Raw genomic sequence first — 13,017 nt, 5'->3', positions numbered from 1 at the left:
AAGTGACTCACGTGGAAGAAATTATTAAATAAACGTTACTTATATTGGAGCCGGACAACTCAACGAATTGTAGAATCAAATATTGCTTCCTGTTCAATCCAATTCAAATTAAAATATGGCCCCATCACACGTATCCCGTATTATGTTTAGTCTGCGAAGTCTCTGTCGCTGACACGAAGAAATGTAAAAAGACTCGCTGGTGTACCTACATAAAAGGTGTCTACGAAGGAAGAAGGGAGATTGGCTTTTATGTGTAATATTGTGTTTTGGTGAACAATTTCCTCCGAAGAAACATTTACTCGTCGCAGCTGTAGTCTGAAATAGTTTCACAACTAACATCAACCAACAAATAGGCGTGCCGACGACAACATAAAGTATTAAGAGTTCATGCCGGTTCAGTGTATTGGAGTATAATATATTTAATTTTTCGAGCAAACCGCAGCTGTCATGCCAGAAAATTTTGTATCGATATTCCACAAGATCCAGCCGTCGAGCACATTCGACTAGCCATTAATGCCGATCCAGAATCTACCTAACATATAATGGTGAAACCGATGTATCATTCGTATAATATTTGCTTAGATTTATTACACGGCGTAATATTCAGCACATCCTATAGATGAAAGAGACCTTACGAAGTTAAAGGTAGCTTACGTGTACATAATCAGAGATACTCGTTGACTACGTGCGTATAGTACACTCTGAACATAACTTATCTACAAGGTATATCCACTGTGACGAAACGACGAGAGGATAGTATTAAGCTTCAAGCAGATTTTCGATTTCAAACGCGAAACACCCCTGATTGACGATTCGCACTACTTTGGACCTTGCATAAAATTGACCTTCTCAAACCAACAAATTGTGTCAGATATTCTGATCAGGCGACTCAAGTGGAACATAAAAATCACATAGCGATGAAGAGGTAAGCAGTAAGAATCTTGCAGCACACTCGCACATGGATCTTCAGAGGGATTTGGAGGTTTATTTTCTATGATCATGTGAGATAACTTTTATTAAGATTAACTCAATACTTTGTGCAGGAACGAAACTTATCGATTTCAAGCCATGCCGAGAAAATTTCCAGGTTAGACATCTGGATCTATTCCTACAACCCATTCGTTAGGCGGCTCCAGAGGCACATGACATTTTATTTCACTTGATCGCAAGATAGTGGTCGTTATACCATCAACCACAACGAAAAAAAAACAGAGATCAACGTCGTACAGCCGGTGATTTTTTGGCGCGTCTCTCTCTCGGCGATGTGGACCGTCGGAACGCAGAAAACCACATACTAAGGGCCAATAAACCTATATATATTTGCATCATTTCTGCCAATGTCAGCAGGAGCATCTGTCATCTGAGAAGAGGGAGGGACGAGATGGCTGAGCGTCCGCTTGTCTTTCTGTCCGTTCTCCTCCTGACTGCGCTTACGCTGCTCCTTGCGCCCGCTATTGCGCTGGAGGATCAGAAGACATTCATTGGTTCGTACTCTTCTATTAGCTTGTCTACATGCGACCGATGCCTACAGATTCGTATTTGGGTCCTTCGTTACATTTAAAATTTATCTTCGTTACATTACCAGTCTCCCTCTATACCTATGTCTAAACACGGTGGATCTTGCGATATAAATTAAATATAGGTCCATTTATACATCTTACTCTCTCTGGACATATCAACGTGGTAACCTGTGACAGGATTCAAGGTTGATACCTTTCCTTCTCGCTAGTTATTTACTCGGAGATTAATATTTAATTCATATTCTTGAGCCGCTTTAGCGTTTTATTTGTTCCGATGAAATACCGTTTCATTTACCGGAGTATCTTACCGTATCTCGACATACTTTTTTGGAACCTCGAATACGTATGCCCAAGTTTGTTTCCATGATTACTGGTGTGCCCCGTTACTTCGTATCTGAGTACGAATGTATCAATTGGAAAACGCGAGCAACTTGCCTTTATATTTCCGAAGGTGCAATATTTTTAGAAATTTATCAACATCTTTATCGACCTATGTGGTTGGAACACGTATTTTTCCACTTTTGTTTTCTTTTAAGATACCTCCAGTTGTATTTATATTTAACTTTTAAAATCTTCCTCTCTACAAAATACACAAGGCAGCAATTCCTTTCCACCCTCATAAACAAAATTTTGGGGTGGACTTGCTTCTTATGGTGTTGTCTACATATGCAGGGCGGCCTCTAGTGCTATTTAATGGCAGCAATAGCACTGGAACTTGTTGCAGCCGGTGCTGCAGCTTTAGCAGTAACGCCACATGTATTGGCTGCTGCATCATTAGCGTGATCACTCCCGTCACCGCGGCGTGTTGCACCCGCTGCTGCTTCAGTTTGTTGGGCTTTTGTCTCGTGTGCTGCTCCTAAGTTGCCCCTAAAGAGAACGACCTACATGCTTGCTTTCAACCTGGGGAGAATAAGACTTTGCCTTCAACTCGCGAAAGAATAAGAAAAAGACCGGAGAACCCTTCTTGGGCTGTTTGTTGTAACAACAATTATCGATTGGTAAGAAGGTGATGTTATTTATGTGTCTTTACGTCTGCTACCACTAGGAAGGTCTCAGAGGATCTGCGTGTGAGGGACACGTGCAAAGAGAATCGTTTGTAGTATTTCCGTCAAGTTTCCGGTTCAAGCCTAAGCGATAAGGGAGACGAGATTGGGATAAATCTTCCTCGTCTCGTTACTATGATGTGCCAGAAACGTACAGATTAATAAGAAAGGTCGTATGAGCACTTAGCCCGTGAGAGCGAGCGGTCGGATTGCACGACCGGTTGAACCGGTAATGAAGTTTTAATGAGGTTCCAATATTTCACATTCAAGGTGATCGTTCTCATTGAGGACATGACCAACGTACTTATATCCTAAAATGATATGGCCCGAGACGCATGCGCATGTTCAATGACGTGGAAATAATTTCGAATATCCTGAATTTTATAGAAATAGAAAATCTAAAATAATCCACCGAGGGGCCCCTTTGCCCCGAGCTGATTCCTCCCGCGCACCAGGCCTCGCCGTCCTCGTCCTTCTCTTGCAACAACGCCGTCGACCTTCTTGCCGTCTCCCCTCGTTCGTCGCTCACCCGAGGCGTCCTCCGAATGGCTTCTGCATTTTCTACCTCCGGCCCCGAGCGTCCATCGGACTGCTTCGGTTATCTTCTGCCGGTTGGCCCCATTCCAGCGCGACTCCCTTCTGACACACCGAGGGAACCGGTCCCGGTTGTTCGGGGTTGTAGTGTTGACGATCGACTTCTGAATCGGGTTCCCGATAGCTATTCTGCAACTCCACCGAGCGGGAATTAACGGCGGGTTCTACCGCTAAAGGAGATCATCGCTACTTGGGATATTGCTTCCCCTCCCTCGGACTCGAGGCTTCTTGTGACTACACGCCAGTGGGGCTGTTGCTCGGTTTGTGGCTGATAGACTACCTGGTTCTGGGCTACGTGCGACCGCTCGCCAGGCCTATTGCTACCTGGATCCCTGTCACCGGACGCTGTTACTGTTGGGATCGCTATCTCTTGGTTATTCCGTTTCGGGACTTTTATCGATTGCTCGCCAGGATCACTGTCGCCAGGCTCTGCTACTGCCAAGTTCTTACTCGACACACTCCCATCCTCTTCTTAACAGTATTATTATTTTCCTCAGTGTTGTCGTCCCCTATCGCATTCCGCTGCCGTTTGGTTTCGTTACGTTTGGATAGGTTAGCAACCCTTCCTCGAGTGTTAAGGTTTCTTTGGGATAGAAGGTCAGGTCATAGTTGTCGGAGGTGAACAACGCCGGGTGGTTACACACCCCTCACGTCGTGCTCGATCGTGAACCCGCGGGTCACTTGGAGTCGATCAGATCTACTCGTCCCTCCTAGGACTTACTGTACTCCTCAACCCTCCGTCGGACTGTCCTCCTGCTCTTGAGAATTTCAAAGTGCATTCATTAACATTACTCAGCACGCATCGCGCCTTCCGTGACGTAATACGAGCCGTCGATCTCGGCCGTTCCGTATTACATCAATTAAATTCGTAGTTTATCATTTACACAAACAGTTTGCTATCCATGATCTTGGACCTCCAAGATATTTTTTAGGAATTGAATGAATACCTCATCCAAAGGGCTTCATCTTAACACAATCAAGATATCTACTAACTGTTCGTCAAAAAGCGAAAATGGAAAACTCAAAACCAATGACGACTCCAATTGCTGTGTCCTCGACATCTAAGGATGATAACAAACCTCTAAATGAAACCTTCTACGGACAAATAGTTGGTGTATTACAGTACTTAACTCTTACCAGGCCCGATATTTCATTTGCAGTAAACAAAGCCCGTTAGAAAATGCATTCTCCTAATGTAGAGGATTGGACTTCTCTAAAGCATTTAATTCGTTATCTTAAAGGAAGTATCTTATTTGGTTTACTGATTCACAGAGATTCTAACATGTCAATTAGTGCATTTAGTGATTCTGACTGGGCAGGAGATCGTAATGATAGAAGGTCTACAGGAGGGTATCTTGTTTTTTTGGGAAGAAACCTGGTGTCTTGGAGTTCAAAGAAACAAGCTACGGTAGCCAGATCAAGCACCAAAGCAGAATACAAGTTACTTGCAAATGCAACCGCTGAGATAACGTGGATCCAATCACTGCTCAACGAAATCCAAACAATTCCTCAAGAATTGCCCACGCTTTGGTGTGACAACTTGGGATCAACGTATTTAGCTGCAAATCCTGTGTTTCATGCACGAATGAAACACATCGAAATAGACTATCACTTCGTCAGAGAACAAGTCTCCTCAAAAGCCTTGAAGATTAAATTCATTCAGTGAGAAAATCGGGTAGCTGATGTACTAACAAAGCCTTTACCAAAAGCTCGTTTTTGTTTTCTTAGGGACAAGCTCAACGTCGTCAACACCGATGATCTTGCAGGCTGGTGATAGCGGAGTAGTTTTACTCGTTCTGCGCCAACGCTCCTGTTAGGATGTTAATAAAGATTAGTTATTAAAATGGGTTAATATTCTATACTCGTTAGAGACTTAGAATATAGGAATCAATGTAAGTTCAAAGATAGATCAGGATCAAACATAGACGGCCAGGATCAAATCGTAGATAGTTATAATGGTAGAGATTAAGTGTTGACATAACTGTTGTAAGAAGATGGGTCCACGACATGATGAACGACAGGGATCGGTGCACCCATCTTATTATAACGACTAGGATTAAATGAGAGATATTTGTTATAATCAAAGGGACTACGGCACCGATCAACGAAGCTCGGCTCTTTTCGGTCTTATTTAAAAGATGGATATGATCATAGCCGTCCAATCTTTTTAAAGAAGATCGGACGGCAGAGATCTACTCCGTCTGTTTAACATATTTCTATTTCTTTTTCTTAGGCTGACGCAGCTGTGGGACCCCTCGATGGACAAATCAGAAGAAGCGCGGCTGACGGGTCGGCTGACCGGGCTCGCTGATGTGGCGGCATATTTTGATGAATAATCTCCAACGGCCAGGGGTATTTTGGTCCACCCTTGCCCGTGGCCGTCGACGCCACCGACCGGAGGCTGTTTTTGGCCAGCAAAAAATACCATTTAGCGATCCAATGATGGGGGAAGACTCCCAAGTCCGTGCCCCTCAATCAGACGGCTTAAGTCGTCCCTCCCAAGCGATTAAAAGGGAACGGAGGCCCAAATTGAGCATCTCCGGCCGCCATAAATGAGGGGCGGCGGAGGACTCTCGCAGGTGACCTAGTAGCTGGCGAGTCATAGTGACATGCCTCTAAAGGCTCTAAGCACTCTCGAGAAGATCTGGGAAGTCATATCTCCATCAAGTTGCACCCAGACAGAGGAGGAGAGCAGGTAAACGTCTAAACAGAAGCTCGACGATGGCGACCGATGCTGCTATCCCGGTTCTCCCAATCAGGGTGTTCGGTGAGATTTAAACTTCATAGATTATCCCTCAGATATCCATTTTGATCTTAATGAAAAGTTTCACCAAATATTTCATTACATATTGCATTAACATTTAATTCTGATTTGCTGATTTCATTGCGGCATTTCATCGAACATCTAGCGTGTTCAATCAATATTCTTCAATTTAACTAAGTTCTACGCTAATCAACTATATCAAATTAATAGAACATATTCCATCTTATTTTGGTCATTTGATCGAACAGCTCACGTGCGTTCGAGAGAATCAATCCTTTTATCTCCACTCACTTTCTAATCAAAATCTATCGGGCATTCTGTCGAATACCTCACGGGCGTTCGATAGAAACACCCTCTTCTCTTTATAAAACCTATATAAAATATTTAAAAACTTACTATTAAGTAAATATTATATAAATATCTCTTCTTCTAAGCCCCTCAGGGGCATCTAGTCGAGCACCTCTTGGGTATTCCACTAAAGCGACCCAATATTCTTGAAATCAAATATAAATAAACATATAGACTGTATAAAAATCTTATAAATAGTACATTAACTCCTATTTTGACTTTGTTGGACCATTGGGTCGAACAACTATTAGGTGTTCGACTAAATCGAGCCTTATAATCTCAGAAGTAGAACTTAAAATGCCATAAAAATATATATAGAAAAATAAAAACAATTAAAAATACCTATATTAATTCTGCAATAAAAATCTTACTGATATAAGTAGTACTCTATAATTCTAACCTATTCTATAGTTCTATAAAGACTTCTTAAGATTATTATTATCCTTTCACTTCTTCCAATATTATAGTCAGATACTCATTTATTCTCTTCCTATCTATCTTATTAATATATAAATACTTCTCTATTCCCTCTGTTCTCTCTTACAATATATATATACCCATCTATATAACTCTTCTTTTTTGTTCTATCCTCTTATTACTAATTATTCTTATTAAGTACTTTATATTTATTCACTAGCTACCTAGTATCTTAATTTTTTCTTATTTTTAGTAGCTATAAAAGATATATCCATAGATCTAATATTCCCCTTTCTATACATATCTTACTAAAGCAATGTCCCCTATACTTATTAATTAGTATCTCTTCTTATTACCAGTATCCTTAGTATTATTATTAAATTTTGTTAACTAATAACTCAACTATTGAATCTACACCTAAAGGCCAGTCCCGATGGAGACGACCTTACTCTCCCGTATACATCTTTGAGTAAGTTTCTGTTTATACAAATTTATTTGATTGAAGCGAAATTAAATTTACAACAACAATTAAATTTATTATGTAGTTTGTGATAAATCCAAAATGATAGTAATACATATGTGCAATTCTAGCTAATTTCTCGACTTCTTTATCTTTATCTGAAGATATTATCAACATTTATGGTAATTTGTGAAAAATCATGAAATATAATCACCTTTTTCTAATTTGGAGTTCATTCTTATCATTTGTGGGACTAACCCACTTAACTCAATGAGTTAAGTGGAATGAATCTCACTCTCGTCTTAGTTTATGTGGAAGATGCAGGAATTAGATGAAACTTTCATGAATAAAGAGGATATTTAAATGAAGAGGAAGCTATTTGGAACAGAGGAGCAGGCTCAGCCACAACCCTGGGCCAAGAAAGATGGCCCAAAGCAAGACAGATGGCTCTAGCCTAAAGGACCATTAAGGAAGCTCCACTAAACCCACTATGAGAGGCATGTTGGGCCATAGAAAGGAGGGCAAGGGGAAGGTCCAGTCATGACTATTTATGGACATTTCAGGGGCGTAAATGCTGATTGGAGGACAACCTTGGACGTGGATCCAAGCCAGAGAAAAAGATCCAGCCATTCAATCCACAAAACATCCAAGTGTGGATACTTAAAGATACCACCTTTAATGCTAATTAAGGAAAGAAACATTGAACGTCCAGGGGGTATTTCAAAGGTCTCAAAGCTGATTGGAGGACCATAATGGACATGGATCATGACCCTGAAAAGAAGATCTGGCCATCCATTGTATTAAAAATCCAATGGCTCTCATTTGCTCTCTTTCCCTATATAAACCCCTTCACCCTATTGTAATATTCATCTTGTGATTCAATCCAAAGTAATGTTTGGTGGCCTAAGTGCAATTGAGTCATAGATTCAGTCTCCTCAGTGAGTGCCATGCTGAGTAGGAAGCATCCAAGGCTGAAGAAGCTAGTAGAAAGGAGAAGAAGTCCCTTGGACCTTGGCGTGCGTGACAAAGAGATTAACTTCTCATTTCTCCTTTTTCACTCTTCTCTGTTCGTCTTTTGTCTTTGTCTTGAATCAGCTAGCCAATATCTAGACGGTTCCAATGCATCCAACCACGCTCTAAGATTCATTCTAGAACTTATTCTAGATTGGTTTTAGTGTAGTCCAATTTTTATCTCTCCTCCACCAAGCCACTTTCCCCATTTGGCATCCGGACTTAGCCAAATTTTGACTAAGTCCAGAGCGCCAGCTGTTCCACTTCCTATTTTTTTTTGGCTTTAAAACACTCCTACAAAATCCTAAAAAAATATATTTTCTGCCTACTAATATTATTATAATATTATAATTATATTTTAACTTTCCTTGTTTTCTATTTTTATTTAATTAGTTGTTTATCTTCATATGTATTAGACCAACTCCTAAAAGTATTAAAAAATATATAACTTAAGCACAAATTCTTAAGGAAAGTCCCTTGCTCCCTATGGATCGACCCTTACTCTCCCTACTCTGGTAAGGTTATTAAATTTTATTGTTGTTTTAATTCGGATAAACCTACGACACTAATTAGTGAAGTTAGCTCATCACTAATTACCCCAAAATCTGAATTATCAGTTTGCTTCCGTCAACCTGCATTGTAATTTTAGGGATTAAAAGTTATTACGCATCGTAATGGATAGTTCTTTTAACTCAGTCAAATTACATTGTTTTGTTGCTTCAAAGGGATAGGATGGAAAACAATAATCCTCGATCAACTTCCTGCCTCTCTTCTGAATCACTTGACTAGTATGGTTCCCTTTCTGATGGCACAATTTACAGACAGACTGTAGGAGCACTTCAATAAATAACATTAACACGACCTGTCATTGCTTTTGTTGTTTATCATGCTTTTCAATAAATGCATTTTCCGAATCCTAGAGACCGAAACTACCTTAAACACCTGTTAAAATACATAAAATGCACAGCTTTACATGACTGCTGTTTTAATTTAAATGCATTTAGTGATGCAGAGTGGGTGGGATATAAAATTTATCATTGATCCACAATTGCAGTTTTTGTCTATACAGGTAAAACGTTCATCTAACTGAGTTCTAAAAAGCAACCACCTGTTGATAGATCAAGCAAAGAAGTTGAGTAGAAATCTCTCACTAGTTGGGCCTCATAAATTCTTTCGCTTCAACCTCTTCTTAAAGAAATTAACATCGAAAAAACCATGGTCCAACTCTAAGATGTGACAACATTCGGGCAACTTATCTTGCTCTGAATCTAGGATTTCTCATCCTTGTACTAAACATATAGAGATAGATTTTTACTTTGTTCATGATCAGGTCTCCTCCAAGAACATCTCTGTAAAATACATAAGTGGAGAAGCTCAACTGGCTGACGCCCTGACACAGGCTCTTCCGAGAGGACGTTTTCTACCTTTGCGGCTCAAGCTGAACATCCGCTATCACCCGATGAGCTTGACGGCAGGTAAAAAGGAGCCAAGATTCATGAGATGGAAGCGGCAAAATAATAACCTTAAACTATATTTGATTGGTAATAAATGGGCTTTTATAATTATACTCGTTAGAGATTAGATTGTTAGGATTTCATATAAGTTGAAACATAGAGTATGAATGGACGGTCCGTATAAGGTTTCAGAATAGATAGGGTGAACATAGATATGAATGAACCGTCCGGATTAGATATAGGGTAGCTGTTATAAAGAATATTAGTGACTACGATTATAACAGAACATTAAAATAATAGACCTCAATGGAGGGCTAAGAATAAATTCTGAGTTGCCATTATAAATAATGATTACGGCTATGGATAAAATGGACAAAGTATGTTACCACTTTATAGTACAAATTACAAACCTTTTTAATTTTTTTAGCTCAATGGGAATACAGCGATCTTTAATCGTGTCTCCATGTTTACTTCCTCTCTTCTCTTCTCTATTATATTCCTCTCCTTTTTCCTCCGTCTCTTAAAGTAGGATTGAAATCTTACCTTTCTTATGTACCTCGTATGTAGGGACGCTGGCAAATTTTTTTACATTTATTCATTTAATTAATAGATACTCTACAGAGTGAACATAATAGGGAATCAAGGTGACGGGATCAGATTTGGGGGAGAAATGAATTTAACAAGTTGCAAAATTTGACTCCAAAATTTGTTAAAATGTTTGGCTCCAACATTATGACTTAATGCTTTTACAATTAGTGTTTGTTTAATAATTTATGCAACATGAGTCAGTTCTGAATACAAGTGTCAGAAAAATACCTGAACATAGTGTAAATGACTGTGGACACATGATTTTACTTTGCACTTTGCACTCTAGACGGAGACAGTACACCTCTTTTATCAGGTAAAACTTTATTGGTCTCTGAACAGCTTATTCTGATTGCATTTTTGTATGAAGATAATGGCCAACTTCACAATTATGTAAAAAATGATAAAAGTTTCTGCATTTTTCATAATCAAATTCAGGCTCAAAAGTAAAACTCATATTAACACAAAAAAAAACTAATTTTGGCCCTACCATTTTCATACAAACATTATTGAGGAAAGATACTTTTTTCCTCTAAACATCCTAGCTTTGTGGTATTGCTTTGATAAGTTATGTTGCAATTTAAAATTCTATTTGTATGTATTGATATATGTGACACAGCTTTTGTCTTAATGAATCACTTCTATCCCTAAATTTATCGTTAACTGTTAGTTGAAATTGGTAATTATTTGGATACATTTAATTAAAATTTGGGAACCTTTGATATAAAAAAAATTGATTTCATATGTAAAAATGATTACCCAAAAGCATCTTAAAAAGACTATTATAAACATGTACATTAGAACAGATTTTATATTTAATAACATTTTTTCCAACTCTAGATAATTGTGGAGCATTTCAACGTCATACACAATTGAGAGACTAGTTTTTGAATGAAGTTTATTTGATTCATTTAATATTCAGCTGGCACTTAAGATATTGAGAATATTATATATAGACAAAAATACGGGTAAAAAACAAGCTAACGTTTGTGAAACCTATTAGAGTTTACCCAGTAATATCATATATCAATGACTACCAATGCATCCTTAATTTATAGAGTTCAAGACATTGTCGTGCATGCATACTTAACTTAACAATGACAACCAACTGCGAATAGTAAGTTATTGACTTTTTTAAGGATGTTAAAAATGTGAATCTAAAGTAATATCATATATTCATCATGTTTATTAGCTGGGTTATAAACATATATGTATAATAATTTTTCAAATAAATATGCATTCGTGCAAGTAATGTGTTTGAGATTGCATTCCTTGGAATTATCTTTTTAAGTCAAAGAGTTGGTTTTTATGTGGGCAAATAACTGATTTTTGGACTTGAATGTTGGCCAGCTAACGAAAATACTATCAGATGTAAATTTGAATCAATGAAATCCAATATGCACATACATGGAGGACAAATAAAATTTAAATACTTCAATTTCACTAAATGAAATTACCGTATTAAATAGACCCCTACATGTCGCAAACCATGAATCGGAAAAAGAGGAAAATGCATTAAAATTTCATTTTTGCATCCTAATTTCAATGAAAAGCTAATCACCTATCATTTGGACACTTGTAGATGACTCTAAGAACATGCATCAAAACATGACTATAGCGGCTTTAATATGTTTATATTTTTAAATAATCTTTGGAAAATCTGATAACGCTACTGACACACTTGACATGCAAGAAGTAGATTGTCGAGTGATATACCAGGATTTGACTAAAAATATGATTTTAGGCCTTTGCTTTATGATATTTCTTAAAAATATCCTTAGAAGAGGTTAGGGGCCAAATCATTTGAACAGGTTATGAATCAGCTGAGGAGAGAGTAAATTTAATCTTAAATATTTTTAAATTATTTTTAAGGTAATTTTACATTGTTTTAAAATTTTAACTTCTTCTAGCAAGCAAAATTATTGAAATTAAGTTAATCTGGTTAAAACTGTTTGACTAACTGAATAGATTTTTAATAGATTCTACTAATTGTAATGAAGTTTATGAATTTTTTGAATTTTTATAAGAAATGAATTGATAAATATTAAAGTACAAATTACCAATGCTCCCATGGCAAAATTTGCAATCGGTTACACTAGTGCTTGTAATTCTCCTACTGAGCCAATGGGGTAGCACTGGGTAGTCAAAAATAAATGCTGGGACACATGTTATAGGGGTAATGTTGAGTATTGTTTCCTTTACTTTCTAGCATGTACTCTGGGGTATTCAGTGTAATGTTTACTACAGTAACCAGTGCGAAATTAAAATGAAATATCCTAAAGATAATACAAACCTTGTCGTCATTTTCCCCAAGGGCCAAGAGATTTTTTTTTCGAGAACACTGATCACAATTAAAAATCTCTCCCAAGCGTTTCAAGAACAAGAATGGATCAAATAATACTGATGCACTAGGCTGTCAACCATAAGTTGGGAACTCAAATCCAAGACAGAATACAAATTGGGACTTCATTAACACCCTTTCCATCTCATATTCTACAATGAACCTTTCAAATTTAAATTAATTTGGCATATTTGCTTTCAAAAAACTAAGTGTGCTTGAAGAACGTACTTGTTGGTATTTGGCATGTTTTATCATCAGTGTCATTGATTGTATTTCTTCTTATGGATTCAAACGTTGTGTGCGATTCTATAGAATCCACTTGACTCTTAAGGTTAAAAGTGTAATTAGAGTCAGAGACCCTTAAACTATACAGAAAGAAATTTTATGAATTTTTTTTTCTTACTTTATCTTAGATGGTGAATAATACAGTTTATAATATATAGATATTGGGTAAAATGAAATATTAACTTTTACTTTCAT

At 37.8% G+C, this 13,017-nt stretch overlaps 1 long non-coding RNA gene across 2 annotated transcripts; it reads left to right on the top strand.

Annotated features, from left to right (window-relative positions):
* Positions 1–910: 910 nt before the first annotated feature.
* Positions 911–2,545, top strand: LOC144707811 (uncharacterized). 2 transcript variants are annotated; one of them, XR_013582549.1, is made up of 4 exons: positions 911–925; positions 1,044–1,087; positions 1,175–1,484; positions 2,193–2,545. It is a non-coding gene; the product is annotated as an uncharacterized LOC144707811 (long non-coding RNA). The 2 variants fall into 2 exon arrangements; XR_013582548.1 differs by having other exon boundaries at positions 1,044–1,484.
* The last annotated feature ends 10,472 nt before the right edge of the window (positions 2,546–13,017 follow it).

This window comes from Wolffia australiana, chromosome 9 (genome assembly GCF_029677425.1).
Source record: "Wolffia australiana isolate 7733 chromosome 9, ASM2967742v1".
Lineage (NCBI taxonomy): Eukaryota > Viridiplantae > Streptophyta > Magnoliopsida > Alismatales > Araceae > Wolffia > Wolffia australiana.
This window is presented reverse-complemented; position numbering and strand designations above follow the sequence as displayed.